Source organism: Armigeres subalbatus, chromosome 2 (genome assembly GCF_024139115.2).
Source record: "Armigeres subalbatus isolate Guangzhou_Male chromosome 2, GZ_Asu_2, whole genome shotgun sequence".
Classification (NCBI taxonomy): domain Eukaryota; kingdom Metazoa; phylum Arthropoda; class Insecta; order Diptera; family Culicidae; genus Armigeres; species Armigeres subalbatus.
In genome coordinates this window covers 156,928,490-156,949,792 of record NC_085140.1, presented here as the reverse complement: position 1 = coordinate 156,949,792, position 21,303 = coordinate 156,928,490, and the positions used below count along the sequence as shown (strand labels likewise).

General features: G+C 37.7%; 1 protein-coding gene across 1 annotated transcript in view; it reads left to right on the top strand.

The window, feature by feature from the left end:
- Window positions 1-2,919: 2,919 nt before the first annotated feature.
- Window positions 2,920-21,303, top strand: part of LOC134215353 (SCY1-like protein 2) — a 330,601-nt gene continuing 312,217 nt past the window's right edge. The window contains exon 1 of the mRNA XM_062694565.1: window positions 2,920-3,642. The gene's annotated coding sequence lies outside the window, so the exon portion shown is untranslated. The remainder of the gene's footprint in view (window positions 3,643-21,303) is intronic.

Here is a 21,303-nt window from a genome sequence, read left to right as displayed (position 1 = left end):
CAACCGAAACTATTGAAGTGGAAGATTTGCACATCTGTGCCTTAAAATTGGCAAATCAGTTGATTGATAATATCTCAACTTCCCGACTCCAGCATCACTTTCATTAACATAACATAGCATAGCATATATAGATATAGCACCAAATCTTGGGTAGCTGCCACAATGCTCAATTCAAACTCCATCCGGAATAAGGGCAGAATGTCGCAGAGAAGACTCTCCCCGTCGACCCCTCTTCATTAAGCAAAAGTGACAAGCAGCAGATCTCTCAGACGGTTTATCGCTTCAGAACGAAAGAAAACAATACGAACTTGCATTTCTGAAGGTGATAAGCTGCCGAGAAACTCCTGCCTGTCACTTTCATTTCAAATGAGGGGAAGTCGACGAAGAGAACCCTCTCCACGACACCCTTGCTTACCAGACAGAGCTTGAATTGAGCAATCTACCGCATATTGTACAAATTGGTACTTGGGATTAACAACGTACCTTTTCCTATACAATGCCAGTTGTATACCTGGCCACGTCCTTACAATCACGGAAGGAAGGGAAGGAATGTTAGTTCAACATCTACTAGTGAATATTCAAGGAACACATACTACCTTCATAGATGTATCAGGAAAGAAATTTTGTGTTAGTGGAAAGAAAGGTAAATAATAGGGAGCTCTATTCGACAATATAGAGTGTTTAATAATACCAGTATTACTTTTCGGGGAAAAACAAAACAAAACACAAAATTTCGGCAAATCGCGCGATCGTTCTGCCGTCGAAACAAGGAAATAACACGCACTGAACTAATTAACTGTATTACCGGCTGCGCGCAATACTCCGATATCACTTTCATTAACAACAGATATTGCTCCATTGTCTTCTACGATAATTCAAAATACGTTGAGTGCTGAAACCGCAGCCGAAGAAATTAGAAATCTTGACGGACCGAATGAAACGTTCAAGCTATACCTTTCAAACATTGCCAACGACGTGACTGGAGCAGAAATGGATCGAATGATCAACAACGCAATTGGTGCCTAAAGCCAACCTGGAAAGATGTCTCTACAATGGACTTTATATATCGTTTAAAGTAGAAATTGATGATGGAAAGTACCGTGCTGATGCTTTGAAATGCCAAAACTGGCCAAAAGGATTACGGTACGTAAATTTAAGGATTACACTGAAACTACTTGTGAGCAGAACGGTAATGCTGTTTCTTTGGAAAGCGCTGGTTTTTTCTAGCGACTTCGGAACGCTGGCAGTGTTTATTTAATATATATGTTTGAATAATGATTTCTGTAGATTTGTTGATTATATTGTTAGTTATTCAATAATGCCGATGTGTTGAGTGTAATTAATTTTAAGTCAAAACAGTCTGCAAGGCTATGAACCGAAGACGAAGTACAATAAATAAATAAATAAGACCGACGATTATGGAGCTCTACAATACGCCAGACATAGATAAATCGGTGCTGTAGCCAACCAACTTTACAGGTAGGTGATAGTAGACCAATTTTCGATATCCTTAAAGTGTGTTGCTAAAAACAAGAAAGTATAGCCACTACCATTGTTTACTGAGTCGAGTTGCATTTTATAAAAAAGTTCATTTGAAAATTTAAAAAAAAGTATCGTAAATATTTTATGATTGCAATAAATGGTCCTGAGAAACTGAATTAAAAAAATAAATAAATAAATTGATTCGGCTGTTTTATCACAATAGCTTCTTAACTAACTACTTTTGGAATTTTACATGTCTACTTTCAGGACAGAAGCCGGCTCGCAACGAGTATTCGTAAAAGCACTTCTGAGTTATTAACTGCGAGGGTTCTAAGCCAGGGTTACCATTTTGCATTAATCTTATCATGAGGCTAGTACGATAATACTTTTATGCCTTAGGGAAGTCGAGACAATTTTCAATCCGAAAAGTACATTGACCGGCACCGAAATCGAACCCAGCCATCCCTCAGCATGAATGTTGCTTTGTAGCCGCGTGTCTTACCGCACGGCTAAGGAAGGGCCTAAATAAGCTCATTTATTGCTAGTGCACGATGAATCAGGTTTGCGTTTTCGGCAGCACTGGACGAAGGTGATGTTTTTTTTATATCATTTTTTATTTTCTTCCTGCTTCGAAATCAACCTCACATTCCCGGAGAAGCAGAAAAGTAAACAACAGAACTCACATCACCCACAGCACCGCGAAGATAAAATTTACCACAGCAAAATGTACACATTCACCCAGCAAATTGAAAAAAAATCACCACGCGTTTAAAATGGGCCACTCACCGAGTCACTACCGGTAAGGCGCGAACTGAGCAGCATGTCAGAGCGACTTGCTGAGTGGCTGAATGCAAGAGAATGAGCAGTCGGTGTTGGAAATGATTTTCCGGCTGCACCCGAAGTCGCACTCCACCATAGCTGGCGATGAAGGCGACTGCAGATCCATGTTTTTCACTGCATTGACTGTGAAATATTTCTACCCTAGCGATGATAACGATTTGGTGTTTATTTTCCACTAATAACTAGTGAAAGCACTAGTTGTACTAACTTATGCTAAATTACAACATAATTTGGAATTCAACCTCTGGAATGAGTTAGTTTCAACATCTCTGTTCATCCCCGAAACTGTGTCTTTGCTTAACGAAATTAAAAGTTTCCATTCATCTAAATGCTAGTGGTGCAAATTTTAGCCTTATGATGTCCCTCCGCTAGTTCGGTATGGCTTTGTAACACTCTCCCGCTCGGGAATGAACTGAGCTCCAATCGCAGCAAAGGGAAACGGGCAGGTGTGCAGCACGAAGGCGACAACCGGCGGATGTGGCATTCGGATTGTTCTCAGTCGCAGTTCCGAACCTTGTGATCCAGGGTTCTTGCCATCTGACGAAGGGCAAAAGCTGTCTCGGAGTTGGAATTCAAACTTCAGTTTGGATTAAGACATCGAGCTGTGCGGTAGCATTTTGGAACATCCCCTGCGGATAACTAAGGCTTACTGGTAATTGGTTTGTGAAAGTTGCTAGCACCCAGCACCGCCGTTTGCCCCGTTTCGGGTCCCGCCACTTGTCCCCAGAGTGGGGTGATTTAAATTTGTGAAAAGTGTTTAGAAGAAGAAAAATAAAAAAAATTGGTGAAGTAAGAAAAGATTCTACAGGTGATTCGGCGGTTTCCACCGAGCAAATCGGTCTCAAGAATCATAAAGTAATTTGAAGCAAGATAGGACATTATGCATACTTTAACTCCCGAGTGAAAACGAGAGATAAATTATTGATTTTCTCCTGTTCGCACGGGTTTTTTCCTGCGTGCAACCTCCTGACATCCAGGTGAGAAGAAGCAATTTTTCATCGAAAGTGCGTTCGTTCTAGGAAGTGAGCGGAAGCAAAGTTTGTTGGATCGGAGCTGATGCGTAAAATTGGTCAGTGATAAGGTTCGGAAATACGCAAATAATAATACACTTGTTAACCCAATAGCTTTGGAAAATTGAATTTGATATCCGTTAGCCGCAACTAGTGAAAAGGTGTTTTTCGGTGTCAGTGCTATTGAGGATATTCCTGGAAGGTCTGGCCACTGCGGAGCGAACATTTACGGAAGAAAACGTACACCAGAGGCAGCAGAAATACGAAGAATCATCTCGATTGTAATCACCATCTTCACGAATTAAGACAGGTATGGGCTTTTCTCGTGAATTTCTTTTACTGTGGTTATATTTACCGTAATCGGAGCAGTGGTGGACCATTTCTACGCATCTACATGACCCGATACTCCATGGAAATGCGATTTATTTTTCAAGTAAATCTCCCTCAATTTGATGTTATGCGGTGTCCATCGGTCTAAGCAATCAAAATTACAATTTGTCTTTATTTTCTGTACATATACCGGGCATAACAATCTTATCTTAGGTGAATTGATCCCTCACCAAAATGCTTCGTTAATTTACAAAACTAACAATAAAGAGTCCATATCATGCGGTTAGTATTCAATTGGATGGATACTTAAGAATAACTTTTAGTAGATCTACGTCCAAAATGTGTCATTGGTTGATGATAGTCTGCTGAACCTATATTTGGCGCTGTAGGCATAAAATTTTTGATAATGATTTTTCACTCAATATGAAAAAAAGTTTTGAGTTAGAAAAACTTTTTTTCCATAAATATACCACAATACATTTTTCCCAGAAAAGTTGAGATGAATTGAAATAATACCTATATGCAATAAAAGTTTCATCGATTTCTGAGATGAAGTTTTTTTGTAATATAGATTTTAATTTTAAAAACTATTTTTTTACTAGTAGAGAGTCAGTTTTTTTTATTGACACGGATATTTTTCAAAGAAAAAACTTCTGGGAATTTCACGACAGTCCGCCATACAACCCTTTTTTGTAAGTCTTGTCATTTTAGAGTTGCATCGATTTTAAGAAAAATAAATGAAAAAAAATTAGGCCCATGACAATTTTTGAAAAACTAGGAATGCAAGAGTGTGCCTTAGAAATACCATATCTTTTATACCACAAGTTTCATTCGGTTCTGAAGATGGTGCTGCCAACTTCGCTGAGTCGAGTTGGCGCGAGTTAAATCTGCTGCTATCTTTCTAGCTGCTGAAAAATTTTACCCATTTTGAAAAGAATAAAGTGGATTCACTCATTTAAATGAGTAGATCCACTTATTCTCCTAAAAAATAAGTACATTTTCAGCAGAAAAAAGAAAAAGCAAGAGAAAAGTGCCCATTTAATAAAGTAACGTGTTTTATCCATTATGTTCTCTTATTTTATGAATAAATGAAGTGATCAATTATAAAATAAGTGATTAATTCAACACACTAGTAAACTAGTGATGAACTTATTGTCATATGAAAAATCACTTTAATAAAGACCAAAAAAAAAAAAAAAAACACACTAGTAAACTTGACTCCGTTTTAGGGTGCGCTTCGTTTGTCTACATGGGAACATCATTTTTTTTCTGATGTCAGTGTTTTGATGCTATGACTGAACCAAAACGACAAACATGAAAAGTAGGTGAATTAAGCTGCGCTTCGAACCGATATTATTTATTAACTAAGTAGGGGGAAAGACGGCTTTGGCAGGTTTTATTCTATTATTGTCAGGGGGGTTTTGGTCGACCAAATTTTATGCAAATTTGGCAACAATGTTATTTGATATACTGCAAAGAATGTTTGACCAGGTAAATTTGAGCATATTCAGACATAAAAAAACCCCTGCCAATAATAGAACTAAAACTACTGCTCCAAGCTTAATTCCCCCTACGTTCGTTTAATATAAAAAAACAATCACGCCTCTTAACGATACAGATACCTTTTACTTTCATTATAATGGTTCAGCCGCATACGCTTGTAATGGTTTCAACAAGACGATCTATTATTGAAATAATTGATTGAAATCCACTTAGTCAGATTTGCAGAACAAAGGAAAACGATTCGATTATACATACCTACCTATGTATGTATGTCCACTAAGTAGGGGAAGTATGGCCAACATGCGTCCCCAAATCTCTTGATTTAATTACGATTTCATCCGAAACAATGTATTTGCGGAATGTTTATCAATATTCTAACATGCCAATCAGCCATTATATAGTCCAAGAATTTTCATTGAAAAAAAACATTATTACAAGAAAATGATTTTATTCTAAAATAGTGTATTTTTTTTAATGAATCACGCTGGGCAATATGTGCCACCCAAAAATGGTAATCAACATATTCCAATATTTTTCACTGGAATAGACACACTCGTTTGCATAAGACTAGTGTTAGTCATATACTTTTAGATAGTCAATGTTTTAGACTGATTAGAAGAAGGAGAAAATGTTTTTTGTAATTAAAGAAAAAGCATTGATTTTTTTTAAAGCTTTATTAACAAAAAAAAGCTTTGATGACGTAAACACGCAAACAAAAGATTTTTATTTTAAATTTTATATACCACGGTTTGACTATTTTTTCAGCGCTAACGGCATGCATATATTTTCATCAGCTCACAATTTTGAGACAAAATTTGGGTTAATAACCAAGAAAACGTGGTACATAGTGCATTTTAGCCAACCAGCGCATTTTATACATATTTCCCCTTCTTTCAACCACAAGTTCAGTTTAGATGGAGCTTTAAATTATTCTATCTAGGTCCGGAACAATAAAGAAGATATCCACCCATATTCTTGATGCGAATTTTCCTTTACAGCAACTAAATTAAATGGGGATTCAAATGAATCGATATTTAATCGAAAGACCCAGTCGTCTAAACAAGAATACGAGTTGCCGGGACTGACTGTGTACATAAAATCCAGATTTTTTCTATAATCTGTATTAAAGAGATTCTTGGTGGTGGTTGATCCCTAGAAGTTATGCCTACCTCCGTTCTGCTCATGATCTTTAGTATCTTGAGTTGTCAGCACTCCATTATTACGTATAATGTGGGGATTGCGTGAAATAGAACTTGAAACAAATAAGTGTTTTAGAACAGGTATCCACCGGTTGACACTAAACGGATCAACTTAAAATATAAACTTTGCCGCTTATGCAATCTGATAACTTTATTTATTTTTCACGCATCAATTTCTTAGGAGCTTTGTTTAGTGGGATATTACATAACGCAAGAGAGGTTTAAACTCTGCGATATATTGCATGAATTCCCCGATTCGGTTGCGTTACTACTACAGTAAGAAGCTGTTTCGGGGTAGTTGGGATCGAGTTTGGATAACTAAAAGTAAATACTGATTTATTTAAAGCATGTGCACGTAAATGTTCTAGTGTACTTTAAAATACCTTACGAACTACCGAAACGTTCCATTCACATGACAGCTGATTCTTTCCTTTGTGGAAAACTAATGTGCTTAGCTTCAAATATGTTTCAATTCTCGTCAAAATTGATAAAATTACGTCGAATCCTTTGGATATAACATAAGTGTTTAATATAGACAGACTTTGGTGATGTTTGACCAGTAACATCTGGTAGCGACACAGTAAGTATTCCCTGTCCATCGTCGTAGGTTTTAAAAACCAATGAAAGCTACGTTCATTTGCTGGAACTCCACTATAGCAGTACGTTTCTCCTGCAATTTACGATTTGGTACACGGATGAGTTTGGTAAAAGGTGTCGCTTATATTGGTTTTCAAGACTATGACGAGAAGACGAAAATACCTGCCTTAACCCTATAGAATAAAGACTGAGTGAAAACTAATAATAATAACAATAATAGGAATGACAAAAGTTTATACTTGTTAAGGTGGTCAATTATGTGACGAGTAATTTTATATTTATATTACAGAGAAACAGATGATGCGTGGAATTGGGTGATAGTTTTCGAGAAACTGATTTGATTTTATTTTGTTTTAAATGTAACGTATCTTTGGAGCAGTTGTCCAGTGTTTGGAATGTTTCTTTAGTGACTTCAATATCAACAAGAACGTTATTTTGGACAATTACTAATATTCCAGGGTCAAATGGTAGGAGGCCCTTTTATTATTTTGTATTATTACAGACGACCGGCATTTGAAGAAAATGAACGTCCATATGAACAAAAAGATTATACTGCCACCAAACATAGATTGAGTTACAGATATCAGTTTGGAAGAAAGGCGTGGAATCGAACATCTAAGGGATCCACGGACTAGCATCCTCCGTGGTGCACAATTACCATACAAATCATGCCAATTTATTTGTCTCGTTTCAGCAAACGCAACTCTTCTCCACTAATCTTTCCCTTTCCTGTCAACTCTCTTTTCTTTAATGTATCCGACACTTGTGGGACTGGTTAAGCCCAGCGCCTGCTTCGTGGTTGGAAACCGGTGTACTATACGGTCTAGCGCATGCTAACGGTGAGAAGGCTTGCAGGTCTTCACCTAACTTAAAGATGTAGATGGGCGGACAGTGTCTGCCAGGGTGAAGGCTGATAAATTACAATTACAATTACAATTACAATTACAATCTGTATTAAAGAGATTCTCAACCCGTGGCAAAACAAATCTAGAAATCTTCTAAACTATTTCACAATTTAAAAAATACACAACTTTGTAAAAAGTGTCTCTAACCCGGTAGGTTTTAGATTTGAATTATCGGCATATCAATCAAGTTTCAATGCAGCAGAACAACTTCAATAAATTATTCTGAAATTAGTATCACAAGTGTCTATCTATATCTATCTATCTATAGAAATACTGGAAAGCTTCTCGGAAGTTAGAATTTGGGAATATAAAGAATTTCAAAAAGATTACCAGTAACAAAAAAATCGCTTAGACTAGCTTCGAACTATTGACGTCGCGATTGAGAGGCCCCAACTAATACATCGCATCTATAATCGCTTCGTTGCATGATGTTGAAAAGTGTAGGTTACATGCTGCTTTTTATTAATCACACCTTCATTGATATTTGGTTGAGCTTCTTCTACCTAGGTTGTGGTACGAAAACTCAAACAGCAAGGCCAGTAAACGTATCCCTAGTAACCCGCTTTTCATTCATGGTGAGCGAATCCTCCACGCAAAGTGGTGCCTCGTGCAAACAACGGCAAGAACCTAGCAGATGGCAGTGATGCTCGAACAAAAAGTGCAATGAGTTCATACAGCAAATATAGTTTATCTAAATAACATTTTTCACGAACGTCTTTGAGGTCTTCCAATGAAAGTTTGCTGGTCAAATTTCCTACGATGTAGTTTGATCAATTTATTGTTAGAGAATAATGGGACATCTTGGGGATTTTTTCCTTGTAAAGGTCAATTTCCCCATAGTAAATCCTATGGAAAATTAAAATCGCCGGCGCCAAATTATAGTTTCACCGATTGTTCTGAAATTTCACACAAGCATTATAAAACCTAAGAGGCTTGCAAAAACCATGCAGGAACTGAAAATGAAATTTTGTCCCACCCTGTGTATGCATCAACACGGATGAGTTGCTGCAATACCAGGAAGAAGGCACTTCAGGTTCAGAGGATTCAAAATATAATTTTGAAAATGATTTTGAAGTTGCTCCCTGGTATAGTACCAAAAAATCATTTATATTTTAATATTGATACACTTAACTAATGCTCGAAAAAATAATTTCCAGTTTCCATCTCGATGCTCTATATCTCGATAACTCTGCCTATGTCGATGGTTTCCTCCATACCTTCAATCTACATACATTTTGGATTCCTACATGTCAATGGTCTGTTCATATTTGGCTCAGGATTCTCTCACCTTATGTCGATACGTTAAAATTTTTAGGCTACTAGACCATCTTTGGACAATAATAAACACTTCAACAATAAAAAAATGACATTTGTTTTGTTATCATTTTTTATGGCAACGAGCTTTTTTGAATCTAGTACCCATTTCAATGTTCCTTCCATTCCTCGATCTCTCCCTATCTCGATGGTCTCTTCAATATCGAGATGTGGAGAGGCAACTGTAATTGCAGTAAATTTCAATTGTCTTCGACCAACATTGGCGTAAATAAGGGGGGCGGTGGGGCCTGGCTCCCCTCCAGAACTCCATTGTGCCCCCCTCAGAAAATTTTGAAAAGTAATTCCAACTTAGTCAGTGTTTATTTTCATTTACATATTTCCTACACATTTCTTAATTTTGATTATGAATTCTTTAAACATATTTTTTGTTGCGTTATCACATTTTATGACCATTTGTTCAGCAAAGGTGCTATCGAAATATTTAAGTTGGACCCCCAGGAACATTTACTCGATTTTAAGCTAAAATCAATGCCGCTTCTAATTCAGTTGCTAGCTTAAAATAATAAATTTGTTCTGCACTTTTTGACTAGTATCCTGGTCGCAGAAAACATAAAAACATAATTGTATTAAGATATAAATATTTCTGTTCTATTAAACTACCACCCGCTTGCAAAAGGCTGAAGCAACTACATAAAAAATGAGCACATGGACACAAATCCGGTCAGTGAAATTTCGAACGACCATTCTTTTCGAAAATCTTCGAGTTAATCGCAAGGTATGCCGCATAAAACAGTTGATCAAATTCCTATGGAGCTTTTTGCTCTCGCTATATAATTCTGGCACAGAAAGATGTAAAATTATAAAACTTAAGAATCTTTTTATTTACAATGACCGAAAATCAACAACGCATTCCATTGAAAGTATTAGGACAAAAACTTGGGCAACCTTCAACTCACACAACAGAGATTGCATTAAAGAAATATTTTATAATCCTCAAAAGATCTTGTTCCATTTAATTTTTAGCAATTTCATAAGGATCATCGGAAAACTCTTTTGCCTGCTTTAGTTAGAGAATTTGTTTTTAGGATGAAAAAAATAGATTTAGAAACCAGTTCGTATCAGAAAACATTTCTTTTGCAGCACAATTCAGAGAAATCTCTCACCTATTCAGAAATAAAGCCTCTTCCTAACGTCAGTAACTACAAAAACCCTATGCTATTCTGGAATTTGATTTATGACTCATAATTTTATGACTCATGGAATTTATGACTCATAAAAACACTTTAGGATTCCAAATTTGTGTTCATCAGTACTTAACTATTTCAGCGCATAGCATACATTTGGGAATTGCATGAATACTTATATTGATTATGACAAAATTTCGTGGAATGTATTCAACATCTAAAGAGTTTCAAAGAAGTTTCAAGTTTCAAAAAATCGAGATCTTTATGCATTAAGTAATTATGGAAATGCTTGAAAACTTTCAGAAATATGCTCATATCGAATTTCATTTATAGATAATTCGAAGAAGATTCTTGAATCTTAGATTACACACTCATCCACATTTAGTAACATGGAGAAGACAAGTTGACAAAAGACACAGCGTTTGCGGAAGCAATCACAGCATCATTGGAAATCAATTGTATTATTCGCATACTGTCATAAAGAAGGATTTATATGGAAAAGAACTGTTATTGACGATTTGGTATTGCGCACTATTGGCTGCACGTGATTGGTGGGTTCGTACCATTTACTTTCCGACAAAATAAACGATTCAAAACCACCAATCAAATGCAATCATCGTTCAAATCAGTAACCCAATGTGGATGGAATGTGGAAGGATGGAAGCTAGAAGCAACAACAAGTGCAAATTGGCACTAGACTGGATTTGTGGCTTATAATCATGTTTTCGGCTTCCAGTCACTTGAAAATGTTAATAATTTTGAATCATTCGATCGGGGGCTCCACGTTGAATTCAGACTCTATGTCCGAAAAAGTGTTCTAGAAAATTAAATCCCATATTTTAAATAAATTCGTTTCACGGTTGTCCTAAACGAAAGATGGAAATTTTCTTGTATTTAATTGTTAAGATAGAGCGTTTGTATTTCCAGAAAACTTGTATGTTAAGGGTAAAGCTCAATAAATTTAAGCAAATATGCAAATTTTAAAATCGGATGAGGGGATCAAATCGACAGACTATTTGCATAATCAAGGGAATAATCATTCAATTTGATGAACTGAAAAAAATTGGACAATCGAATATGGCACTATTCGTTGGCTTCGTGACAGTGCGGTTAATGACCTTCATTCGTCTATGCACATTTGCGGGCCGTGATATGTGGGTTTGATTGGCAATTAAAAGTGAGGTGAGGTTTCGAAAAATTTCAAAACTGGAAATAATATTTACGTTCGCTTATCACTTCAATTGCATAAATCATAACAGGGTTTTCATTTTAAAGCATTTTCTTCCATTTTAATCACACGAAACATTGCATAAAATGCGTTAATCATCAATTTATCGAATGATAATCCATCGTTTTAACCTCACTTTTTTCGCCAAATAATTACGCGTATATCGAACCCACACCCCACCTGCATTTGCTTGATTGGCACTTCAGGAATTTTAGAAATTTATTCAATTTTCAAAACATTTTCAGTTTTTTTTTAATTGTTGCAATTTTACAAAGCTTCTTGATTTTCCTATGACATTAATTAACGCAATATGCCCAATTAAAATTTCATGCCAATAGTCAATTGACTGATCTGTCCAAGTCAACTGATTTGGATAATTTACCAACTTGTCCACATTTTTCTTCAATTGGCACGGAATTGTCACTTTCGTAATTATCTTTTTGCATCTTCTAGCTGTCGAACACTGTTTCGATTCTTCACTAACTTAGATTACCTACTAAATCAAGCAATAATGTCATGTAACCGGTATTGTGTATGCGCCATATAAGGTTGTGTTCTTCGCTAAATGCAAGTAAGGCATTATCACTGCTTGGTGAATTAAGTTGGGTTTTCTTTAAAGTACTTTTTTTCTTATGTAGACAACCACATATGAAGTTGTTAGTGACCATAAAATATTACGTCATAGAATTAGAATAAAACACGTTGGGAAGAACCATAAATTACATTATCTGCTGTTTAATTAACATAAATGCATTCATATCCGATATCGAGATGCTATCGAGGTGATCTATCTGTTTTGATCTCAGAAAAGGCCTAATGGATCGCTAATAAATTTGATAACGATTTTTCATGGCGTTTGAGTTATGAAGAAAATGGTGATTCCATCCTAAAAGGTTGGTGTTTTGGCTTAAGGCAAAAACAAAAAGCAATATTACTACTAGGCGAATTGATTTTTATTTCTTGTACAAAAAGGCTATTATGTCACTCCGAAAACGAACAATTTGCATTCGAAAGTTGGTAAAGCCATGAAGATCGCAATCAAATTTGATAACGGTCGGCCATTGCGTTTAAAAGTAACGAAGGTGTATCAAGCCAAGAAAATTGGTATCTTGGCTAAATGCAAGAAAGGCAGTATCACTACTAGGTGAATTAAATTGGGTTTTTTTGACAACTAATCTGGTTTTAGTACATTTAAGAAAAATCAATTTGCACTAGCAGTATAAAGTAGTCACGTCGGTTTTTCAAATTAAATGATGCTGCTTTTATTCTATATATTTGCAACCTAATTGCACGATTCCACTCTGAAGTATTGAAACATTCACTGAGTTAATTGATGGTGATTTTCGATATCTACAAACAGTGTTGTCCTACACTCAGTGCAAAAAAATCTGCTATTTGTTTTTACTCCATCTAAACAAATCTTTCAATTATTGTATCAAATCTAGGCATATAAAATTCTGCAAGGTTTTAATAAAGAAAATGTAAGCTTTTTATTCAGATGCTGTATTGAAATAAAACAAAAAATGTATAGATTTCAATACAATGATTGTATCAAAATCTTCTGCAATTTTATATATCAAAATTTTATACAGTTTCAGTAAGGTTCTTATGCAGGACTGTATTAAAATCTGCCATCCGCTGGTTTGGTGTACAAATTCATCAACCTTATGCAACCATCACTTGACTCAATAATACACCTTCATCGCTTCGCAAGTCACTTTTACTCCGGAAGCCACCTTAGTTAAAGAAAAGTGATAGAGGCTGTGGAAGCAGTGAATGACTTAAGTATGAGGATATAAAAATACCGCTATTTCCGATGTTTTCAGTCGGGTCGAGGCCCTGGCTTGACGACGGACAGGGAGTTTCTAGAAGGACAAATTATGCGGAAAAGGAAAATCGTTCAATTTGTACAAATTGACCCATTGAAATAAATTGACAAATTTGACAGGAACATGAGAAATCCAACAAATTTCGCCATTCATACAGTTTGGGCTACATCTGTACCTGAATAGGAAGAATTATCCATTCGGTGCGATGTAAGTGAATTATATATACACTGTGGTCGTTTGTAGGCGGATTGGTTTTGATTGTCTGACCATTGGATTCAATGAAACATTGAGTTGATCCTGTAATGTCGGATTGTGCACCACGCGAAATAAGAAACAACCGTCTTCGTCGTATACTCGTAACCAACTGAACTCTAGCTTTATTTCTCTTACTTGTCCCTGTGATATACATATGTGTTAGTGTAATACTCTTTATAACACCACTGGTTGATCGTATCATAACCGATCCTACACCTCCATTCCTTCTTAATGGTCCTGTACTAACCGTAGCTGATATTCTTTCAAATAGTTCGGCGTACGAGAATCCCGTTTTGGTCGATTAATATTGATTTGTTCCAGGAGCTTTTTCTTGTGTTTGTCGACTCATTTTGTGGTACATCCACTATCCACATTTTGATCATCCGTCCTTGAGGTAATCCTTTTCAGGTGAGTAACGTTCGATGAAATATCTTCCCTGAGTGCGATGATTTTAACGTTGCATCCGATCCAACTCTTTCAACTATTTCTAATTTGTCTTGGTAGAAATTGCTCGACAACTTATTCTCCCTTAGCATTCTACGAGTCACTACCACATCACAAACTTTTATCGCATTTGGTTGAGCATATCAGCATATTCAGCTCCCATCAACTTCTGTTGGCGATCTCTGTCTTGAATCTCCTCAATGGCCCCTTTATTAACTGCTGAAAAAGATGGTAGCTTGTCCCGCAACACGCGTCCAAACATTAAAGCCGACGGGGCAACTCCTGTTGTTGAGTGTGGTGTGGAATTGTAAAGCAAAAGATATGTCCTCAAGTCCCATGTCCAATCCGAGGTTTCGTTGATTTAACTTATTTGCAGGTGTTTCTTCAAGGCTCTGTTTGCTCTTTCGACCTCTCCATTAGCCTGCGGCCAATATGGTGTAGTTCTCAGCAGTTGAATGCCATGCTCCTTGCAGAATTGGTTCAGCGCTTCACTTACGAATTATGCCCCATTATCCGTCCGCAATGTTTCCGGGATGCCATACCTGCAAAACGCTTCATGGAATGCCTGAATCGTCAGTTTTGCTGTTATGTCCTTCATCACGATCACTTCGATAAATCGGCTGAAATAATCAACTAGTACTAGTAGACTATGGTCTGATGGCAATGGTCACATGAAATCAGCTGCGATGTGCGCCCATGGTTTATCCGGCATAGTTGTTCGCGTTAATGGCTCTGGAGGGTCTTGCGCTGAAACTAGAATACATTCTCTGCAGCTTTTAGCAAACTTCTCTGCATCTTTATCCATCCCAGGCCACCATACCTTTTGTCGTAAACGTCTCTTCATAACGACGATACCTGGGTGTCCCTCGTGAGCCAACTCTAGGATCCTGCTTTTTAGCGCTTGCGGTATTACTATTCGCTCACCCTGCATCAAAATGTCTGATACTCTACACAGTTCCAAGCTGTATGGCTTGAAGATTTTTGCTAGTCCTGTCCAATCTTGATCCTCTAGAGCTTTGAATGCATCATTCATAATCAGATCTTTCGTGGTTTCTTAGGAAACTTCGTCTACTGTTATCGATGTAGGTACGGTCATTTCCATTAGCATCATAACTGAAACATCATCATTTTCATCGAAAGCTTTCGTAGATGATCTAGATAATCTTGAGATTGCATCCCCTGCCACCACTTTTCAATATTATTTCGAATAACTCCATTTCACTACCCTTTACAAGAAACAATCCACAATTTTGAACGATTAGATATGATTCTCTGATTTCTATTCACTTATCAGCCTTTCATGTATAACACTTCTGATTGCCTTTTACATCCATATTGGATATCACATCATATTATTTTTACCCATGCAAACCAATTTTCACACCATAAACGTTGGCCATTTTATATCCATTTCTCCTCAACATGGTCTTTCTTTCATTTCTGACAAAGATTTCTGTGTGGCAGTAAAATTGCATTTGGTGTTAATTATGAAAAGGCAGTATCTAATTGATTTGAAAGCATCAAATTAAGCTTGATATGATAAACAACAGAGAGCCTCCAAAATATCAATCAAAGCAATCGCGGAGCTTCGCCAGCTGCCAAAGACATGTGATCAACAGTCACGGGCTGGAGTGACAGTTTATCAGCAGACTTCTTCTTGCTCAGCAGCATAATAATTTCCCATCAGCATTCGAGAAGAATCCAATCAGATTCCAAGAGTAATTTCCATCAGAATCTGAGAAGAATTCTTACTGGAATCTCTAAGGAACTTCTTTCAGAATCATCAAAGTATTCCAACCGGAATCCAGAAGAGTTCACACTGGATTCCTTTCGGTATCGTTGAGGTCAACGATTTACTTCGGAATCCCTTGAATATTTAATTCGAATTCTCTCGACGTTTTGCCTCGGAATTCCTCAATGATTTGGTTAGAAATCCCTCGACGATCGGAATCCCTCTGACGATTCGCTTCGGAATACATTGACGGTTTGCTTTGGAATTCCTCGAAGATTTAGTTCGGACTTCATCGACGATTTACTTTGGAATCTCTCGACGAATTGCTTCGGAATCATTCTACGATTTGCTTCGAAATCTTTTGATGATTTGTTTCGGAATCTCTCGAAGATTTGCTTAGGAATCCCTCAACGATTTGCTTCCCTTGAGGATTCTCCTCAAAATCACTGGTGGATTCTTCACGGAATCCCTCGACGATTTACTTCAGGATCCCTCAACAGATTGCTTAGGAATCCTTCGACGATTTGCTTCTACATCCCTGAAACATTGCCTACGAAATCCCTGAAACATTCACGTTGGAATTCCTGGAGGATTTCCGACGAAATCTCTGGAACATTCCCGTTGGAACTTTTGAGACATTACCGTTATCCTGGAGGATTCCATTCGGGATCTCTAGAAGATTCTCATTGGAATCCCTGAAACATTTCCTTCCGACTCTCTGGAACATTCCCTTCGGAATCCCTGGTGGATTGCCTTCAGACTCCCTTCAATATGCCTGCAGGATATCCGTCGAAATCTCTGGAGATTTCCGTTAGAATCTCTGGAACATTCCTGTCTGAATCACTAAAGGATTATCATCGGAATTCTTGGAGGATTCCCGTCAGAATCGCTGGAGGAATGTTGCATTAAATATATTTTTTTTTCATTTGAGATACATGGAATGTTTATGAAATATGCAAAAACATCCACTGCCTATCGGTGGAAACCTAACGGCGATCCGTCACATATTGTGCTTTGAATGTACGGGACAAAGCCGAACGCTACTAAGGCTAGACGCAATAACCATACGCTATCAAGATGAGTCGTCGTAGCAATCATCGGCTGGTCAACAAACACGTTTCAATACTGTGAAACAGAAAGCACGTGCTTGAGAAAAGGGATCCGCGACGTTAGGCATAAGAACGTCCATTATTCCTACCGTACATTATGCCTATCGTCCGTTATGCATAACGTCAATTACGCCTAACGGGGTATACCCGGGAAATAAGAATATGGATGAGTGTGATTGATCCGTAATATGCCTTAGGTGATTTTTGAAAATAAGCTTAAAATAGAGAAAATAGAGGAGTTTCGTTTTTTGGTTCTTGCGCTCTACTTTTGTGCGGTGATTCGCACTAAAAGTAGAACAATAGAACCAGAGCGGTCGAAACAAAAGTGTAGTTAAAGTTTATAAAGAAGTGCTGGAGCTGCGAACATGTTCGTGCGAGCAAAAGGTTGATCGATTGTTGTCAAGGCAATGACCTTGCTAACAATTCGATCAATCCATTGCGAATGCGCAAACATGTTCATCGTAAGGATTATTGGGAAAAGAGGTAAGATTTTGATAAAATGTAAATAAACTTAATGACACTCGCACCCGCACAAACGAAAGGCACACATGCACATATACACATATACAAATATACACATACAAAACACCTTGAAAAGTTAAAAACACACACACATTTATTTATTTATTTATTTATTTATTTATTTATTTATTTATTTATTTATTTATTTATTTATTTATACCTCATCTGAAAGTTATCTAAATGAGGATGAAGGATGGGGAAAGGGAAAGGGAAAATCCCATCAAAAGGGCATAAAAACCCCATATCTTTTCTTAAATACAGTTTTACAAAAATTGAGTAATCATAGTAAATAAAACATAATATACTAATACAATATTTTCTCTTATGATTAAATAGTCAACTGATAAAAATAGCAACACGTATGAAAGGATGAATGATGACGTCACTTGATCCATTTTTCAACTCACCGGAAACAAAAGAAAAGAACAGGGAGCAACTTTTCACAATTTATAGTAATTGGAATCAAACTCACCTTTCTATGTTGTCTAAAATAAGCTCTGGTTGGAGATGAAGCTGTTTGAGCCGGTTCTTGAAGAGAGTTGCAGAGATGCTGTAGTCGAAAAGCGGGTAAACCTTGTTGAATTCTCGGCAAATAGCAGTGATAGGTTCATTTAGTCCGTAGTGAGTTCTCCTAAAGTCCAATCTCAAGGGGTTTCTTGGCCGTAAGGTGATTGTCGGTGCATTGATATTAATCTTTTCCAAAATTTGCGGCGCATCAATCGAACCTAACAGCAACTTTCCTGCAAAAACTGCCTGAAAGCCTCTTTACGGCTACGTAGAGTTTCCATTCAAGAAGCCGGCTACGAATTTAATATCGAGGCATATTAGCTATGTCATAACACGGAACTAGTCTGAGGGCAAATCTAGTGAACCTGGATTGAATGTTTTTCAATACGCTTAATCCAAATTTCAGTATATGGACACCAAGCCACACACGCAGGTTCAAGCGTAGAGCGAACTAGTGAATAATAAAGCGATCTTAGGCTGAATGGTTCCAAGAACTCTCGAGTTGTCCGTATAATTAATCCGAGATTTCTGTTGGCTGTAGCAATTATGGCAGAATAGTTATCACGGAAGGACATACTTGTATTCAGCAGTACTCCTAAGTCTTTCACAGTAGATACCAGGGGTATTTTTGTTTTTAATTTCTTTATTATAGTGATTTTTCGATGGAATTAGAAGTTCATCACTTATACAGGGGTAGTATTGTCCCGCATATTTTGTAATTCCAAATTATTGGGGAGTGTTTCCGGTAGAATGAAATGATAGAACATTTTCAGCACTTATTACCATTTGATTTCTTGTGCACCAATCTTGAAACAAATCTATCATGCGCTGCAGCTCAAACAATCTTCAATACTAGTAACAGCAATATAAATCTTCAAATCGTCGGCATAAACAATACGAAATCCAGTTGGTAGCAGACGGCAAACATCGTTTATGAATAAAGAAAACAGTAATGGCCCAAGGTTACTGCCCTGTGGTACTCCTGAATGGTTCGTAAAAGAGTCAGATTGCACTGCACCAATTTTCACAGATAGCCGCCTATTTGTCAAATAAGATTGAAGCCAGCGTGTGAAAGTTATCGGAGCTCCCAGTCGATCTATTTTTGATAACAGAATAAAATGATCGACTCGATCAAATGCAGCCTTCAGGTCAGTGTAGACAGTATCGACTTGGTTTCCTCCCTCGATGTTATTTATGCAGAACGATGAAAATTGGACGAGGTTGGTATCAATCGACCGCCCAGGATAAAAACCGTGCTGATCAGCAGAAATATATTGCTTTGTTGCAAAGAAAAGAACATCACCAACAAGAATTTCTAACAGCTTAGATCCAGCGCAAAGTGAGGTGATGCCTCTATAGTTAACCACGTTTCGTTTATCACCCTTTTTATAAACCGGGAACATGAAGGACTCCTTCCATTGAGCAGGAAATGTGCATTCAGAAATTGATCTGTTGCAGATGATAGCGAGTGGAACGCAAAGCGATTCGGCGCATTTTTTAAGTACAATGGATGGTATACCGTCAGGACCAGCAGTTGATGTAGACTTCAGTTTGGTGAGTGCTTTCAAAACATCGCTATGTGAAAAGCGAAACTCTCCTATATCGAGGACATCACATGGAACGCCAGTCAAAGCGTTGTTAATAAGATGGGCGGGAACCGATTCTTCTCTGAACACACTTGAGAACTGCTTAGCGAATAAGCTGCGAATTCCTTCACGCGTATCAGCCGTTTCTTCATTAAGAAACACAGCATTTGGTAGACCAACTTCTTTCCTCTTTGTGTTCATGAATGACCAAAACTGCTTAGGGTTTCGTTTCAAGTTTATTTCAGTTCGACGGGCGTAACGTCTGTAGAGACATCTGTTGCAAATTAGATATCTATTGCTAGCAGTGTTGAAAATTCGCTTGGACTCAGGTTCTCATATTGGTGTACTTTCTTAATGCATTGGATCTACGGCGCTTCAAATAACGCAAGTGATTGTTGGACCATGGTGGTTTTCTTCTACGAATAGGGGCCGGAACATGGAAATGGAAAAGCTGATTAAGAGTGTCAGTGAAAAGCTCCACAGTGTCAGTGAAAAGCTCGGCACAGTCGATGTTTGGTGCGTTCGATAAAGCTGTCCAGTCAACTCCAGAAATGGCATGGTTCAGTGTCACGTAATTCGCCTTGTGGAAGTTAAACACATTAGAAGGATCAGCTTCTTCAAGTTCAATGAGATGTCCACAGGAAACCGATGCAACGAGAGCAGGGTGGTACGGATCATGTTCTACAAGTGATTCGGCAGCTGCAAGTATCGAACACTTGGGAATGGCCTCCGAATTTACGAATATCAAGTCCAAGATTCGATCGCGATAGTGCTTAACGTAATTAATCTGCTTCATGTTGAGTAGGGCAATGCCATCCAAAAAACAACAGCTGGCTTGCGAAAAGCTGAGGTTCAATGGATTAGCAAAATGGTAACCAGACGAGGATTGGACCCAGTTCAAGTTGTTCTGATTAAAATCCCCAAATAAAGATGACAATCTCCAGGTTTCAGGGAGCTAGTAACATTAGAAGCGGATTGAAGATGCTTTTCAATGACGGTAACGTTACTGGCAATCTCGGTGACAAGTAAACAACACCAACAGAGTTACTCTGCCAGCGATGGAAATGTTGACCCAAAGATGCTCTATGGTACTGTCTATATCGACAGAAGATAAAGCAGAATTCAATCGGTTTGATACAGCAATGAGGACACCACCGCCTCTCTTTCTTGTTGATGTTGCAGGATTTCGATCATGACGATAAACGGTGAACCGATCACCAAATAGCTGTGTAGTGAAAATCTGGTCGTTAAGCCACGTTTCAGTAATAACGATTACGTCGTAGTTGGACTCAGATGCCGCTAGGAAAAAATTGTCCACTTTCGTGCGTAGCCCTCTAACGTTCTGGTAGTAGATGCTGATATGATATTCGTCCGTTGTCTCCTGTTGGTGTGTTCGGTTTTCTGGGGAACCAAGGTCGTCGCTAGATGATAGAGTTGTCATGCGTCTCACGAAATCAGATTGAGAGGAGACTGAGGAGTTAGACTGAAACGTATTCTTCATAAGGTTGTGTGTAGCATCTTCCCCTGCCTCGGCAGGACATATACTCAAATGTTTACCTGAGGAACCAAGGTCATCGCTAGATGATAGTGTTGTCATGCGTCTCACGAAATCAGATTGAGAGGAGACTGAGGAGTTAGACTGAAACGTATTCTTCATAAGGTTGTGTGCAGCATCTTCTCCTGCCTCGGCAGGACATATACTATACCATTACCTGGGCCAGCCAGTACGTTTGGCTGGGAAACTAATCCTAAATCCAATGTTGTAC